At 35.1% G+C, this 16,708-nt stretch overlaps 1 protein-coding gene across 2 annotated transcripts in view; it reads right to left on the bottom strand.

Annotated features, from left to right (window-relative positions):
• Positions 1 to 16,708, bottom strand: part of LOC145296168 (uncharacterized) — a 111,818-nt gene that overhangs the window by 79,751 nt on the left and 15,359 nt on the right. The window lies entirely within an intron of this gene.

Genomic DNA, 16,708 nt, shown 5'->3' with positions numbered 1-16,708 from the left:
TTGCTGCCTCTTAAAACACACCCTGTATACACACACACACACACACACACACACACACACACACATATATATATATATATATATATATATATATATATATATATATATATATATATATATATATATATAACTAAAGTCAAAGGCTTTAACTTTGGACAGTATTCTAATTAGACAAAACAAACATCTCAAAAGTTACACAGATAAGGTTGAAGTAAATCAAGTGTACATATGTTTCTGAAATAAATTTAAGTCTCTTCAGATATTGTTATGTGCGCACACACATACATATGTGTGTGTGTGTGGTAACTTCGTCCTGTTGTCAACTAGTTGTAGTAGTAGTACTAGTAGTAGTTCAGCTGTTGACTCGACCTGTCCTTCAAGTGTGCTGAAACCGTTTTCCTTTAGTCGACTGAGTTGTCATTCTACCACAGTCCAACATCAACATTTCAACCATCGTTGTTGGAGAAGCACGTCCTCCAAGCCCTCAGCATAGATGTTCCTGCCAAGGTCGGAGTCAGAGTAAGAATACTATGAGTTAAAGTCAGATTTTTAATTTCTGAAGAATCAACAAGCAGTCTGAATATTAGAAGACTTTAAAATAAGGGGTAGGAGCTCAGTAGCTGTGGTAGGAGCCCGATATTTTGTAATTCTAAGAATGTGCAACTTTCATCCTGCAATACTGACAATTTAACTAACTAATCACAAATGTAGATATTTACTTGTTGCCCACTTCAGAAAGATGTGACACAAGGTCACAAAGTGGGGATGTTCAGCCAGTGCCCCTAAAGGAGGCATCCTCATCAGCATTCCCCCTGTAGAGGTGCCTCAGGCAACAAGCAATAAACTTGCCCCACACAAAAGTTGGATAGCAAGGCCTGGGAGGGTGGACCTATCCAGCTGATTGTCAAGAACAGATGTTTCACTAGTATTTTCTACTCAGTCTCCAAGCAGCTGAAGCAGCTCATTCTCATAATTGAAAGAATAACCGGAGAGTATACGCAAATGTATCTCTGGGTGAAATATTTTATTTATTTCTAAATCCAACTAAATTTCTGCGTTCATCATCACTCTTTACCCATTATTGTTTTGGTGTTTCTCAAAATTGTAGAACCATATTTACAAGATGCCCAACAACGATAAAATGGACCTCCATTCTGAAGTGTAGAATATTCAATTGAATTATTTTTTAAAAATCCCAAGTAGCTGATGTGTAATCGTAGCCGTATTACTTCAAGCAGCAACAACAGAAGCAACAGTAAAAACAGTCAACAATGTTTATAATATCTGTTTGACTTCTAAGCTGGGCGCTGATTGGAGCAAATATTCAATTTAAATTCTGACTTGCCCAATCAAAAATAACCTCTCATGTGAGCAAAGCACTAGTTCTGGGGGTGATAAAAGAGGATTCTTGCTACTATTCTTCCTCTATTAGCAAGGTTCTACATTGCGAGTGAAACAGTCACATTTGTGAGTGATTTTTTTAAAGTGGCGACTAGAAATAATGAAACACTTTTGGCGATTGTATTTCTTTCACTGACAGTCTTCCAAACCTCGCTACTGAGTGAAAAATATCTTTTCAACTTTTTTTTTAATAAAATGGATAAAGTTAAATTATTTAAACAATAAAAGCTTAATAGAACAATATATTCCTTTTTTTTAACGAAGGCTGTTTAAAAAAACATCTGAAGAAATTAAAATGTTTATACCTTCAAGTATCAACATAAATTTTTCATATATTTACTATTATTAAAAAAAATACAAAAAAAACTTTATTATGTACATAATCATCACAGAACGAAGATGTCATATTCCAAAAATCATATGGGTTTGGCTAGTAATTTTTCTATTTGGCTAGTAAACGCCAGGTACGTCCAAGGATGGAATACTGTTGCCACATCTGGGCAGGAGCTGCTAGAAAGGACTTGTCCTGCCTTGATAGAGTTCAAAATAGACTTCGTAGCCTCGTAGGAGATGTCCTTTTCTCTTCCTTGCAACCTCTATCTCACAGAAGAGATGTTGCGAGTTTGTCTCTGATGTATCGTTATTTTCATGGAAAGTGTTCGACTGAGCTTCAATCTATGGTCCCCCCCTCGCAAAACTTTCACAAGAAACACTCGTATAGCTGTAAACACTATAAATAATTCCCCCCACTCTTTATCTGTGCCTAAACCTAAACGTAGATTCCATGAACAAAGCTTTTTTATTAGAACTGCACGCCTGTGGAATTGTCTTCCGTTTTCCTGCTTTCCGGCTGACTACAATATGGTTGTCTTCAAGTCTAACGTAAATAAGTTCTTGATGAGCCGTTCCATATAAGCTATCAAATTTAACAAATTTTCATTACTGATGATTATTATATTGTCCAATTTGTGGCCTCTTGGCCTTGATAATGTGTTGATACCTATGAAAAAAAAAAAAAAAAAAGAAAAAGTCCAATGTGAACAAGTTCTAATTGAATCGTCCCCCTAAGTAATCCAAGTTACAAAATTCCCACTGTTTACTATGCTAAAATCACAATGACTAATGTATACCTATTAACCCTTATCCTCGAGTGGCCTCTGGGCCTTGATAAGTGGTGACACCCATGTAAAAAAAAAAAAATAAAATAAAAAAAATATTTAGTTATCAAAGGTCAACTAAAGATAAATTTGTCCATAGAGCCCTGATTAGTCATGAGAAAGCAGAGGTATCTAATTAATCTACATCGCTCCCTTCAACCACTAAACTTCTATCTTTGGATGATAACCAAAACTCTCGGAGACAAAGGCTCTAGTGTTGATAAGAAGGTTTCAATATCCAACATGGCGACCTTTCTGCATGTGAACTGACCTACTGCATGTGAACTTATACCATTGCAACGCTCATATAGTTATAAATAACATATGAACTTGGCCAAACTTTAACTAATATCTACGTGCATACAGACTTTCTCTTAAGAACATGTTCCTGTTATGAACTTTTCTTCATTCTCAACAAGACATTTATTCTTCATACATCAACTCTCAAACCTTCTCCTTTATGCAGACTCATGAACTTATATTCTATTACCAATATCTCGTTTTCTATTATTATTATTATTATTATTATTATTATTATTATTATTATTATTATTATAATAATAATAATAATAATAATAATAATAATAATAATAATAATAATAATAATAATAATAATAATAATAAATGTTTGATTACGTTGACTAATACACTTGATATAAATGTTAAAATGGAACTTTGTCATTCTAATCTAATTACATGGAAAAAATATAAAATCTCATTTTTATTTATTTATTTTTTGGGGTAATCTTCTTATATAGTTAACAGCTGGGGAACCAAAAATAGAATATACAACAAATAATTTTTACCAAACGCATTCAAATTTAATTTTCTACTAACCTGTACACCTTTAACGTTCTGAAATTGTTTCAAATGTGTTGTTGTTGTTGTTGTTTTAAATTTCAAAATAAGTTGCAGTATCTTGAAACTGAATAAAAAATGTAAGCTGCCATTTCGTACCAAGCTATCCTTCAATGTGGGGGTGGGGGGCTACATTTCTCATTCAGCTGCCAGATAGCACAACTTACTTTGAATAAAAAAAACTTTAAAATAGTTTCAGAACATTAAAAGTATACAGGTCGGTAGGAAATTTACTTTTAATGTATTTATTTAAAGTTATAGGTCATATGTTTTGTTTCTTTTCGATTACTATATTGCAAGATTACCTATTTTGCTGTTGACAGTGTTGGAGCAAATCATAAACTTGTACCAATGTATTTTTCTAAATCCTCAAAAATATAGATTTTCAAGGCAAGCGTCACAAAGGATTACATTTTTGCCTTCATATGTAATTATTTTTTTGTATTTTTTAAAGATATTAGTTATCTCTTTATAGGTTTATGAGAATTTATCTTTCATTGTCTGAGAGATGACCTGGGAAAGTAGGTCTAATCTAGATTAACTTTCCCAGCTGTTTGTTGACAAACAATGATAGTTAACAATTGTAGTATAGGGGTTGGTAGAATACCTCACCCATTGTGGATAACATTGATTTGATGATCTTAAATTGTATTTCTTATCCCAAAATAAAAGTGTCCTTAGCTTAATAAAATTTCAATTGATATAACTTATAAAAGTTATATCAATTGAGACTTTATTCAATTTTTTTTAATGAAAATTATTTGCTTCTTAATAATTTGCATTAATAACTAATGCAAAGATCTGATGTTGCTTGAGATGCACAAGGTATTTTGTTTATCGATAATCTGGAGAAAGGAAGGACAGTCAATGGTGAATATTATTGGTGCATTAGTGAGTTGAGAGAAGTAGAAAGTAGTTTTACTTTCGACAGCCTCATAACTCTCGCTTGTTATAAGCGATGTTTCTGACAAAGGGGGAAATATTGCTGGTTTCTGAATTGGAATCTAAATAACACTTATCGGGTTTGTATTACTGTACACATAGATTCGAAAAAGTTGTCAAAAACAAATATATAACAAATAAATGTTATCAAAGGCAAGATAAGTTACTTTTCTACCAAACTGGATATAATTTTCGTGTTTTTATTCAATTTAACATGTTTATTCAGCTCGAAACCATACAGTGTTTAGCGATGTATTGGAAAATTCAAAATGGCGGCCGATTCTCTCTTTAACACGGTAAGTTTGGAAAAAGGTGTAATAAATAATAAACTAGACAAAATACTGTTAGAAATTCGCTCAATATATGTTACCGTGACATAACTTGACATATATTCGGTGGTTTTTAATAGTATTTTGTCTAGTTTAATATTCATAACACCTTTTCCTGAACTTACCGTGTTAACGAGAGAATCGGCCGCCATCTTGAATTTTCCAATACATCGGTAAACACTGCATGTTTTTCGAGCTGAATTAACATGTTAACTTGAATAAAAACACGAAAATTATATCCAGTTTGGTAGAAAAGTAACTTATCTTGCCTTTGATAACATTTATTTGTTATATATTTGTTTTTTGACAACTTTTTCGAATCTATGTGTACAGTAATACAAACCCCACTTATCTTTAGCCAATTTTTTACCTTAAAGTAGTATTTTTAGCTACTTATATCAAGCAGCTTCATGCTTTGTCTAGAGTGATTTCCACACAAAAAATGGCCGCAAATGAAGTACAGTTTCACTAAAATAATGCAATGTGTCACAAGTAAAATGCAACGATCACAAATGTGCAAATTGCTTCCAGATTCACCTTATTCTGCAGATATGCTCCTCAGCGACTACTGGTTGTTGACAGATTTCCAAAGAATGCTCCAGGAAAAAGAGATTTGGCTCTAATGAAGAAGTGATGTCAGAAACTAAAGCATATTTTGAGGTCAAAAACAAATGACTCAACAAAAAAAAGGTAAGACAATTGTTAGAAAAGTGTTAGAATCAGTATAGCACTCTAGAAGGAGAATATGTTGATGAGTAATGTCAAATTTTGACTAATCACAGCAAATTAACCCCAATATTCACAAGTAATCACCTCAAAGCAGCAGTAACTGCCTCAGAAGAGTAATAACCACCAGTGCCCGCCCCTACTATGAAGTGACAGTAAACACCTTAAAAGAGTACTGACCACCAGTTACCGCCCATCACTGTCTTAACCGCCAGTGGCTAACAGTGCCTGCCAATGGATGACAGTGCTCGACAATTGAAGACAGGTTATTTGTCTACCAATGCCTGCCCCTGTCATGAAGTGACAGTAATCACCTTAAAAGAGCACTGACCACAGTTAGTGTCAATCACCGTTATAACAGTGCCTGCCATTGAGTAATAATGCTTGCCACTGGATGACAGCGCCTATCACTGGATGACAGTGCCCAGCAATTCAAGACAGGCAATTTCATTTCATAGCAATTCAATAGAGGCACACACTGATCATGATCGAAAATTACTGATAGTTGCAATAGAAGACAGTGCTCACCAGCAAACATAAGTAATAGCCTCAAAACACTAAGTACTGCCAGTGCTCTCAATTGAAAAACATTTTTATTTCAAAACAGCCCAATGGAGGCTGATACTGATCATGGCTGCCAGTGACTAACAGTAAATGCTGGGAACTGACAGTGACATTTATAAAGGTAGTCACTGCTCACCAGTAAAAGCAAGTAACTGCCACAAAACAGCACTAACTGCCATTGACCATCAGTGCCTGCCAGAGGTATCCGGTGGCAGCCAGTGGATGCTAGTGTCCAACAATACCAGATAGTTGAAGACAGATTATTTCAATTCAGAGTAATCTAATGGAAGCTGACACTGGTCATGGCCACCAGTGATTGCCAATTGCAAAGGCAGCCAGTGCCCACCAGTACTTGCAAGTAACTGCTCCAAACCAACACTAATCACCAGTAAGGACCAGTACTGACAATGCCAGACAATGCTTAACAGTGGAAGCCAGATGATTTCATTTTGGCTACAGCTGCCAGTACACCCTATTTCCAAGGGTCAACAATGGTCCCCACTAGCAACCGAATTTTAATATCTTTTCGGTGGGTGAGTGTCTTTTACTAAATCTGTTCTGGCTTTGTGTGATATTTCAACCAGACAATGCCAGTAAATGAGTCCTGTTATAAATAAACAATTAAAAAACAGAGCAAGTAAAAATAATGCATGAGTTTCTTTGATTATGAATAACAACAATATTTATGATTAAAAATTGCTTCATAAATACTGCATTTATTTGTTTACAAGATTACTTTTCCACATAAGAGATATTGCTTGTCTTTCTCTGCTCCGTTATTATTTCTATTGAAAATGTTCCACTGAGCTTCAATTTCTGTTCCACTTTGTAAAACTTTCTACCATCACTGCAATTAACTTTTCTTTTTTCTTCCATATTTCATAAACAGGAGATTACTTCCCTGAAGACTACAACATGGTCATCTTCAAATCTAATATCAATAAAGACTTACTATAAATTGTCTTCATGCGTCATCAAATTTTATTCATTCTATTCATTATTTTCAATCCTCTCATAATATTCATCATTCAACCATTAATCTACCATTTCATTAACCCTATCCTTGAGTGGCTTGTATCCGTATTAAGTGGAAGCCCAATAGAAAGAAGATATACATTTTTTTCTTTGGTTTAGAGCCACATATGAAATGTGTTGTCTGTAAACTTTAATTCTAGCTCAAAATTACTTTCCAATTTGACAATTTCAAGTCACTTTCGAATTTTTCATAAATTTCACACAATCGCAGAGAAATCTTTATGTAGCAGTCACAAATATTGATATTTATTTTCTGTTGTGGAGAGCAGCCCTTGTGGGATGATTTGGTCATACTAGGACCAATCAACCCCAAGACGTACTAATTTCAACTGACTCAAGGCTACTTCCGACCCTTTAGTATCAAAACAACAGCCTCAGAGAGTTTCCTGGAACACACAAAAAGGGCATCCCCTCTCCTACCTCTATCAACAATGTTAAGCAGAGCTATCTTCACTGAAATTATATAGCCAATCCAACTTTCTTAATTTCTTTTTCCACTCGGACAATTTTACCAGCTACACCCAACAGTGTAAGTAATATAAATAAATTGTTTTAATTTCTTTCGGTGTAGATAGGAAATAGTTTTTAGTTTTATATATACGTAGTACTGTTGTAATTCCCAATCAAGGTTGTGTGCCTTTTCTAATAAATAATGAACAAAATATTCTCATAGGTAATCAAACTTAGTTCATTTCATTAACCATTTTATATCCTTTCATAATACTCTTAATCTTTCATATAGTAAAAATCATTTCATCTCAGTAAACCGTAATCCTCAAGTGGTATTTACCCTAGATAAATCGGGACTCCTTCATATAAAAAAAGGAAGAGTCTATGTTGCTGGTTCCGGTAAAATAGCCAAACTAGTTTTTAGCTTATTTTGCTGGTTCTGGAAAAAAAACAAACTTTTTTATACTTATTTTGTTAATCCTGGTTAAATAAATCCCAGGTTATAGCTTGGTAAATATTTTTATCATTAATGCTAGTAAAACAGATTTAGAAAACAGATTTAATACAAGTTTATTTATATTTGTAATTTTTAAAACAATTTTGAATTTTCCTACTACTACCAAAAAACAATAAAACAATTTATTTAAAATAAAATATTAAAAAACGCATATGTGTGACAATATTCAGGCAAACAGTTTCTGCAAATCCAAAATTCAGCCTTGGGGAAAGTTTTTTTACCAATTCACTTCAGGTGCAACTACTGAAAACAACAATCACAGTCCACAGAACCGATCTTGTTCAAATCCTGTCTACAGAGCACACACACTCACTGTGCTGACAATTTTACAGCTCCATAAACATGCTCCACAGATTTCCAAACATCTGAATCAAAAAAGCTCTGGATTTATTGAAACACCGAGACCGGCAAAATAAGCAAACACTTTGGGTGTTTACCATGACCGGCAAACTAGTCTATATGCATAAAAAAGCACCCCCACACACCACACACAAATAAATGAAAAAAAACTAACAAAAAAAATCAGACAATAAAAACAATTACAAAACACTAAAAACAAGATTTTGTTTTGTTTTGTTTTGTAAAACACTGTGATAGGAAGAAACTCTTTGCATCATTTAATTTATAGGGCGTGAAAGATAAGGATTACAACAGAGTTATTTAAAACCACAAAATTTTTCATGACGTCAACTAAAAATTTATTCAGGAAGAAGAAAAGGTGGTTGAATTGTACTAGAGGACCATTGAATTTGGAACAGATATCCTTCTTTTTTTTTTACATGGAGGTCATCACTTATCAAGGCCCAGAGGCCACTCAGGGATAAGGGTTATTGCATGTACAGTAATCAATGAGATAGTATTGTAGTAATCATTAGTATTGGAGATTTGATAGAGTGTCTTACTTAAGAGGGTGGTTTGTCAGGAATTTGTTTATGTTGGACTTGAAGACATCCAAGTTGTAGTCAGGTGGGAAACAGGCAAACAGAAGAGAGTTCCACAGTCGTGCACTTCTGAGAAAGAAGCTCTGCTCATGGAATCACGTTTGGATTTAGGCACAGATAAAGAGTGGGGAAAATTATTGACAGTAGTTTCAGCCAGACGGGTGTTTCTCGTGAAAGATTGGCGAGGGGGGGACCAGAGATTGGAGCTCAGACGAGCACTTGCCATGGAAATAACGATAAAACAAAGACAGGCTCGCAACATCCCTTCTGTGGGAGAGAGGCTGCAGGGGAGAGAAAAGGGCATCCCCCACTAAGCTACGAAGTTTATTTTGTACTCTGTCAGGGCAGGATAGACTGTTTTTAACAGCTCCTGCCCAGATGTGGCAGCAGTACTCCATCCTTGGACGTACTTGGCTTTTATACAGATAGAGAAATGCATCAGTAGTGAGATATCTTCTGGAGCGGTAGAAGGGTCTCACCATTTTTCCAGCGTCCTTGGCAACAGACCTGATGTGCGTGTTTCATTTCAAATCAGGAGGAAAGTTCAAAACCAGAAGCTTGTCAAAACATGGAGCCTCCCCAAGACGAGAGCCATCCATTTCAATTGATGCCAGATGGGGATCAGAGCGTTGATGATGTAAAGATAGAAGCTTGATTTTGGATGCATTAAAAGTAACCAGCCACCACTTCCCCCACTGTACCACGCGCTCAAGATCAGAAGAGAGAGAATTGTCATTTACGGCCTTTGATGTGTTGCCATAGATGGTAATGTCATCAGCATAGATGTCAACAAATGATTTAAGTATATGTTTTGGGAGATCATTAATGTAGATCAGGAAGAGAGTTGGGCCCAGGATGGATCCCTGAGGGACTCCAGCATTAATACTGTGGGCCTCTGATTTCTGCCCATCAAGCACTACTCTTATGAACCTATTGGAGAGAAATGATTTAATGATTGAGAAAACATTTCCAGTGATACCGTAGCTGGAAATCTTATGAAGTAGTCCCTTATGCCATACCTTATCGAAGGCCTTTGATATGTCAAGAGCAATTGCCCTGGAAAGGAAGTCTTTGTCAAGAGATTTGCTAATCCTATGAGATATAACCGTTAGCACATCTGCTGTAGATCTTGCGGAGCAGAAACCATATTGCATGTCACTAAGAAGGTTGTTTCTGCTGAGGTGGTGGCCTACTTCTTTATTTAATATGGATTCCAACAACTTACTCACGACACACAGGAGACTTATTGGTCTGTACTGAGAGGGAGATGACTTTTCACCTGAATTCTTAAATACAGGGCATACTGATGAGGGTTTCCAGGGTGTTGGAAAGCACTTCTCCTTAAGGCAACGCTTAAACAGATTTGTAAGTATGGGGGCAAGTTCTTGTTGAAACTTTTTCAGCACTATAACTGGAATGCTGTTAGGGCCAGTTGCTTTACTGGAATCAAGGTTCTTGATTAGCTTGGCGACCTCACGCACAGATATTTGTATGTTGCATAGCATGTTGTCTGTTATAGGAGGAAATACGGGGAGTTGATGGCCTTCATCGCATAGGGTAGAATTAGCTGCAAAGTTCTTGGCTAATAGTTTGGCCTTGTCTGATGCTGACAAGTCCATTGATAATGGTTGGGATAGAACGCATGCTTCTGTTCAGGATCCTGTTTTCTATTTGCCAAAACTGGTGGGATCCAAGTCACTGCTCAGCTACTTTGGATTTAACAGACAGCATATAGCTCTCTTGCATTTTTTATTCCTCTTTTACAGTGGTTGCTGGCAGTCCTCAAAGCAGCTTTAGTCTCAGTACATCTATTACGTTTGTAGCTATGGAAAAAGTGATTTCTGTGTGTGATGGCAGTAGTACATTCTGGGGAGAACCATGGCTGGCTGTTAAGTTTTTGTTGGAATTTTTTGGATGGTATGAATCGGTATATGCCTACAATTAACCATTCGGTCAGGTCTAATACTATAGAGGACACATCCTTTTTAAACATAGAATGCAGAGGTAGATCAGACAGGAATGTATGGAAGTTATCCCAGTCAGCCATAGACTATCGATATACAGTATGGTGGAGAGGTACGTCTGAAGACTTATTACATTTCATTTTTATCTTAACTGCTACAATGGAGTGGTCGGAGGATCTCAGAGGAGATAGAATAGAACATGAACATAGCTCAGGAGAAGTTGTGAGGAAAAGGTCTAGAAGCTTTGCATACTGATAAGACAGCTTCCTTAGTGGTTAATCCAAGGTTCGGGTCCCTGACTATCAAGCAGATAACGTGAGCCCAGATGAAACGTTTACCTCCCTTACTAGTGACATGACCACAAGGATAGACATAGAAACAAATTTTCCGACATCTCAGGCTACTCTTCACAAAGTACTACCGATCTGGAAAGCAGCTTTTTCTTCACCCTTTGTTAGAAAAATCACTCATTGGAAATGAGGACTGAAGGACAAAAAAGGAGAAGCGAGAGTTACTGGAGCTGCCAATAACACATCCACATGCATTATGTATTCTCCATTAAAAAAAAAAATGAAAAAAAAAAGGTGAGAAGGACTTATTAATATCTACTTAGAAGTCCGTGGCCCCATTCATAGCTTAGGATAGTATATATTATATTTGCCCTCTATCTCCCCTTCCATGTTAATGCATGGATACTTTTTGCCTTTATCTACCTCGAGCTAGAATGTTCGAGCATTCCAGCTCCACCCCATAATAAATATGCTATAATGGAACTTTTATCAAATTGGAAAGTCTGGTTATTTTAACTCATTTAAAAACTGGTAAAGAAGTAATACCTTTAGGGTTACGTATTAAGTTTAGACTAGCTAAAAGCAATGCATACTTTAGAGAGAGAGAGAAAAAAGCCGCATGTTTTTGAGTATAGATAATATGCAGGTATAATTTGGGAAATGTTCAATTTCATAGGAGACTTTTTTTTTCTCATTTTAAATATAAGAAAAAGTATTGGTTAATAATAGTATTTTAACAAAAAAGATTTAGGGGAAAAAAGATAAAAAGAAAACGAGGCAAATATTCAGGATTAGTCAAAGCTGGAATAAGGAAAAAATAAAACAAAAGTTTGCAATACACAGATGTTAGTTGACTTCAAAAGTTACGGATAGAAAAGTTTCTTATTTCCCCAAGAGAACAATACCCAAAATGATCACCAACACCATTTCACAGAAAAGAAAAACAGATGCTTCTATAGATTTGTGATCTTTTAAACCAACGCAATTCAGTATGACAAACTGACTTATCTCCCTTGAAGGGTCCGCCATCTTTTTTTTTTAACAGAACGTAATTGTGGATGATTTTTTTGTTAAAAGCCCATCAAGCGTATTTTCTATTGAATCATTTTTAGTCATTTTTCGTAATTCATACTAATTTCGACATGGCACGTAAATACATAATATTTTAGCCTGAGATGTGTTTGTTTAAAAGATGACTAATCTACACAAGCACCAAAAAGCATTTCTGAACTAGTGCACTGCAAGTGTTTTTTGTTGTTAGTTTTATTTTCGGAAGAGTTCAAATAGAGAAAACGAGAGACAATTAAAATTTTAATGATTTTTCAGACCAACTTTTCTGTAAATTCAAAACAAGTTCAATAAAGCAATAAAGTATAAAATCGAAACATTTATTGAATTTTTACACTATATTAGCGAAATTCGATAGTTTTAATATTGAATTTCAAGGCAAACCAATGGTCTCTACTGAATTGTTATGTTACAGTAAAGAATATATCCAAAAATTACCAAAAAATGATAAGAGAAAAAATTATTAAAGAAAACAATGTGGCACACTGGTTAGAGTACTTGGAAAAATCAATTATAAAAATGATATTCTCCTGAAAGTTCAATTTTCAGTGTGGGTCAATGAAAAATACAATTGCGAATTACTTAGGACCTCTATCCAGTCATGGTTGACGGAACAAAAGTATGCTACCCCCATTAAGTAAATAAAGGGTTGCGTTTGAAATTTCATCCATATTCCCAAGTTCGACAGAAACATTTCCGAGCTCGACAAGATACACCTGAAGAAGGTCGGAGATTACATCGACCGAAACGTTGTGAAAATCATACTCAAGATAAGAACAGTAGTCCGATGTATACAAATAATACATACTTGCCTCGTTTTTAGCATAACTGAGTTACTTCACTTGTTATTCTGTCACGTGTTTTTTTTTTTTTTTTTTTTTAATAATGCGGTAATATTTCAGTACTACTACCATGCCAATTAAGTAGGTATCATTGCTTTTAGCTGAAATTGACACAAAGTCACTAGATACCATAGATTTTTTTTAAATCGAGTTTTTCATTTTCCAACTTTCATTATTATGGTATAGTTTCACCCCACTGGGACATAAAATGGTTCAATTTTATAATAGCAACCGTGATATGAAAATATCTACTTTAATTCCTTTGTTTTCGGATAACATTGATTATGCTGTTCTGAAATTGTTTTGTTAATCCTGAAATAAAATCATAATTTTATTGTTGAAAACGGCATGTTGATTTAATGTTTTAACCGCTGACATATTGAACGGTACTTATCTAGAATTCAACTTAATTAAAAAAACAAAAATACAGAAAAATCTTTATGATATACGTACCCGTCACCGAACGAAAATGTCATATTCTAAAAATTACGTAAATTGATCAAGTATTTTTTTTAACTAAAAAATCAAATTTTACGAGTAAGTGAGAGTTTGTGTTTTGATCCGCCATGATGTTTTAGATAACGGAGGGCCTCAATTCGAACTACCGAGATCAAAATCAGCCTTATAATGGATACACAGACTTTTCCATAAATGTTTTTACAATTATATATTAATTCATTTTTATGCAATAAATGTTTTGGTTTTCAAATTTTTTTGTGTTCGAAAAAAAAAATCTTGTTTGTTATTCATTTGCCGTGTTATTTGACCAAGAAGAAATTAGAATTATCGCCCTCTCAAAATGGCGCTGTCCGTGTAATGCCTTATTTTTTTCGTGCAAAACGTCAGGATAAATAAAAATTACATTTTTTTAAAGTTAACTTTAACGTTTAATAGCCACTCATTTTTTGACCACAGAGCGTAGGATAGAACGAGTAACTTATTTATTTTATTTCCAAACGGCTGCAATGTCGGAAATACAAAAATAAATAAAAATAAATAAATAAATAAATAAATAAAAATAATTACTCATTCCGTCTGGTCATGAAGTTAGATATCATTTTACGTAATATTTATACAAATACAATATCATTTTTAGTTTTCCAGATATTCAGTGAATATCATATTCACCTATGTAAAGATACAAAAACAAAATAAATCTAATACTTATTTTTACATTGACAACAGGGCGGGGGCAAAGGGTGAAAAATAGTCTAAAATTGTATTATACAGAAAAACTTAACTACTTAACACAAAAATAAAGTGTTTATTAGAGAAATGGCGAAATATATCAAACAAAACTAAGCCGATAAAATACTACTGAGAAATTAAACTTTATTTCGTTTAACCCCTTCCGAAAAAACTGAACATAAGGTTGAATGAGTTTCATGATCGAAAGTGTTTCTGTGGAACGCACAAGATTCGAACTTGATCAGATACACCCAGGTTTTCAGTTCGTGTCAGTAACCATTTAGCCATCGTCGCTCTACCTTCACCACCCTCTCGTTTGGAGCTGTACTGAAGGACGTTGCTCACATTTTTTACCTTCTCATACGAAGAAATGCGACCACCTTCGTCATACGTAAAAATTTGGACGGGGTTAATGTGTGTGTGAGAGGGGGGGGGTACATCGTATACGTTTGCGATAATCGAAACATTAACGACATAAATTATTTTAAGAGAAACTTTTTAGTAAAAATAATTCTGTAAATTTTTACTTTCTTTCCACTTAGATTTAAAATGACGACTTGAGTAGGTTTTCGAGTGTGCTGAAAACGCATATCACAATTAAATTTTGTGCAGTAAGTAGCTTTCTGGATATTAAGAAGTTTTTTTTTTTCGAATTACTTAATATATGTCCGTGGCGTTCGCCATTCTTAACATGAGGAGGAGGGGGCGTTTTGTGACACGCATACGCATTCGCATTGGTACTTTTCAGTTGGGGAAAAACCATGACCATCATCAGTAAAAACCAGGTACGGATAAAAATGGCCGAAAAGAATAGGAGTACGTTTGAAAGCCTGTTTATCATATTTTAGTTTTCTGGGTTTATTTCAAAGATGATTAGTAAAGTCCTAAGATATTGAATTAAATAATTAAAAAAAAACACCTTGTTTGTACAAAAAAAAAAAGAAAAGAAAAAAAAAAGCCTAATTAGCTCCCAAAAGCGAGAGATTCGTTCAACCGAAAGTAAACAAATTCCTAGTCACATGAATTATACGGAAGCCCCAAATTTCAGACAGTCGAAAGGCTGTATGAAAATGACGTCAAGTAGTTAAAGGGAGGTAGGGGGTGCCGTTTTTCTTTTTTCTCTCAGCCGTGCCTCCGTACATTCCTATCATGAACGTTTGTCTAATTTTTATTATTTTTTAATTTAATTATTTTTCTATGTTCCTGCTTTTAAATTAAAAAAAAAAAAGTTTTATTTTTCAAGATTATATAAAAATTATGTTACGCCAAAAGTTTCACATTCATTTAAGCAGAAAAAATATTAGAATTGTGCATATAAAAATTATGCGAAACATGTAATTCAAAAACAAAAGTAGAAATATTTTTTGCAATTAATTTTTCTTCGCATTATATCAAATTCATTAATACGGACTTTAGGGGCTTTTTTTCGTAATGTTCCTGTAAAAATTTTTTTTTTAATTGTTACAATTTATGATGTTTTATTTTCATAAAAAAGCAAAAACATATTTATGAATTTTTTTACTATTAAAACACTAACTAAATAAAAAACAGTAGAGCTGGCCTCCAAGACTGGCTGGCCATACTTCTCCTGCCTGTGAAACACCTAAAGGCCCTCTGGCGGCGCCTGTCCAAGCTGCTTTGGAACGAGGGGAGACATTGGGTTTGCAGTCAGGTCTGTATCCAAAGTCCTTGTGAGGGAGGCTTGGGAATGCCTGACTTGAAGTGTCATCGTGACGATGGAGTCTGCATGGGACCCCGCGGTTGAGGCCACCTTTTCTGACCTCATTCTCACCCACACGGTCGAAGCACATCAAAGGCTGCGGGGCAGCATGCAGTTCCTCAGAGAATGCTGAGTCACGCTTAAAAGGTTACCTAGATCTAACGACCTTTTGCGGGCTTCCAGAAAGCAATTATATAAGGAATTAGTCAGGATAGGGGTCGCCAATGACCTGCTTGTCGAGTGTTTGGGATGGTTGGAGGAGGAGATCCGAACTCTGTGGAGCTGGACGCTAGGCACAGGAATAATGAACAACTCCGAATTCTCTCTAACCTGGCGACTGTCCCGAAGCATGTTGCTCCTCAATGCCATACAACACAGTGCAAAACTAGTGAGTTCACCCGAGTGCTCCCACTGTGAGACCTCAGCAGAGGAAACACCGGAGCACAGTTTCTTTGATTGTAGTGAACTCTGTTGCTACTGTCATCATCTGATTTTTATCATTGGGAGATTTAAAACAAAAAGTTTATGCAAATAATCTTCACATTCTAGACCAATTAAATGTCAATGAGACGATGGCTCGCATTGATCCCAAGCATCCTTGCCTGCTGAACGTGTTCCTGGTTGTGCACAATGCGAGACTGCTATGGAACGGAGAGAAGCAAATAGTGTTTCTTGCGATCCTGGCCAGAGCCAGAACGGTTGTGTGGATGTTGAGA

Source organism: Euprymna scolopes, chromosome 2 (genome assembly GCF_053919585.1).
Source record: "Euprymna scolopes isolate OS-2025 chromosome 2, ASM5391958v1, whole genome shotgun sequence".
In the NCBI taxonomy this organism is placed as follows: Eukaryota; Metazoa; Mollusca; class Cephalopoda; order Sepiida; family Sepiolidae; genus Euprymna; species Euprymna scolopes.
This window is presented reverse-complemented; position numbering and strand designations above follow the sequence as displayed.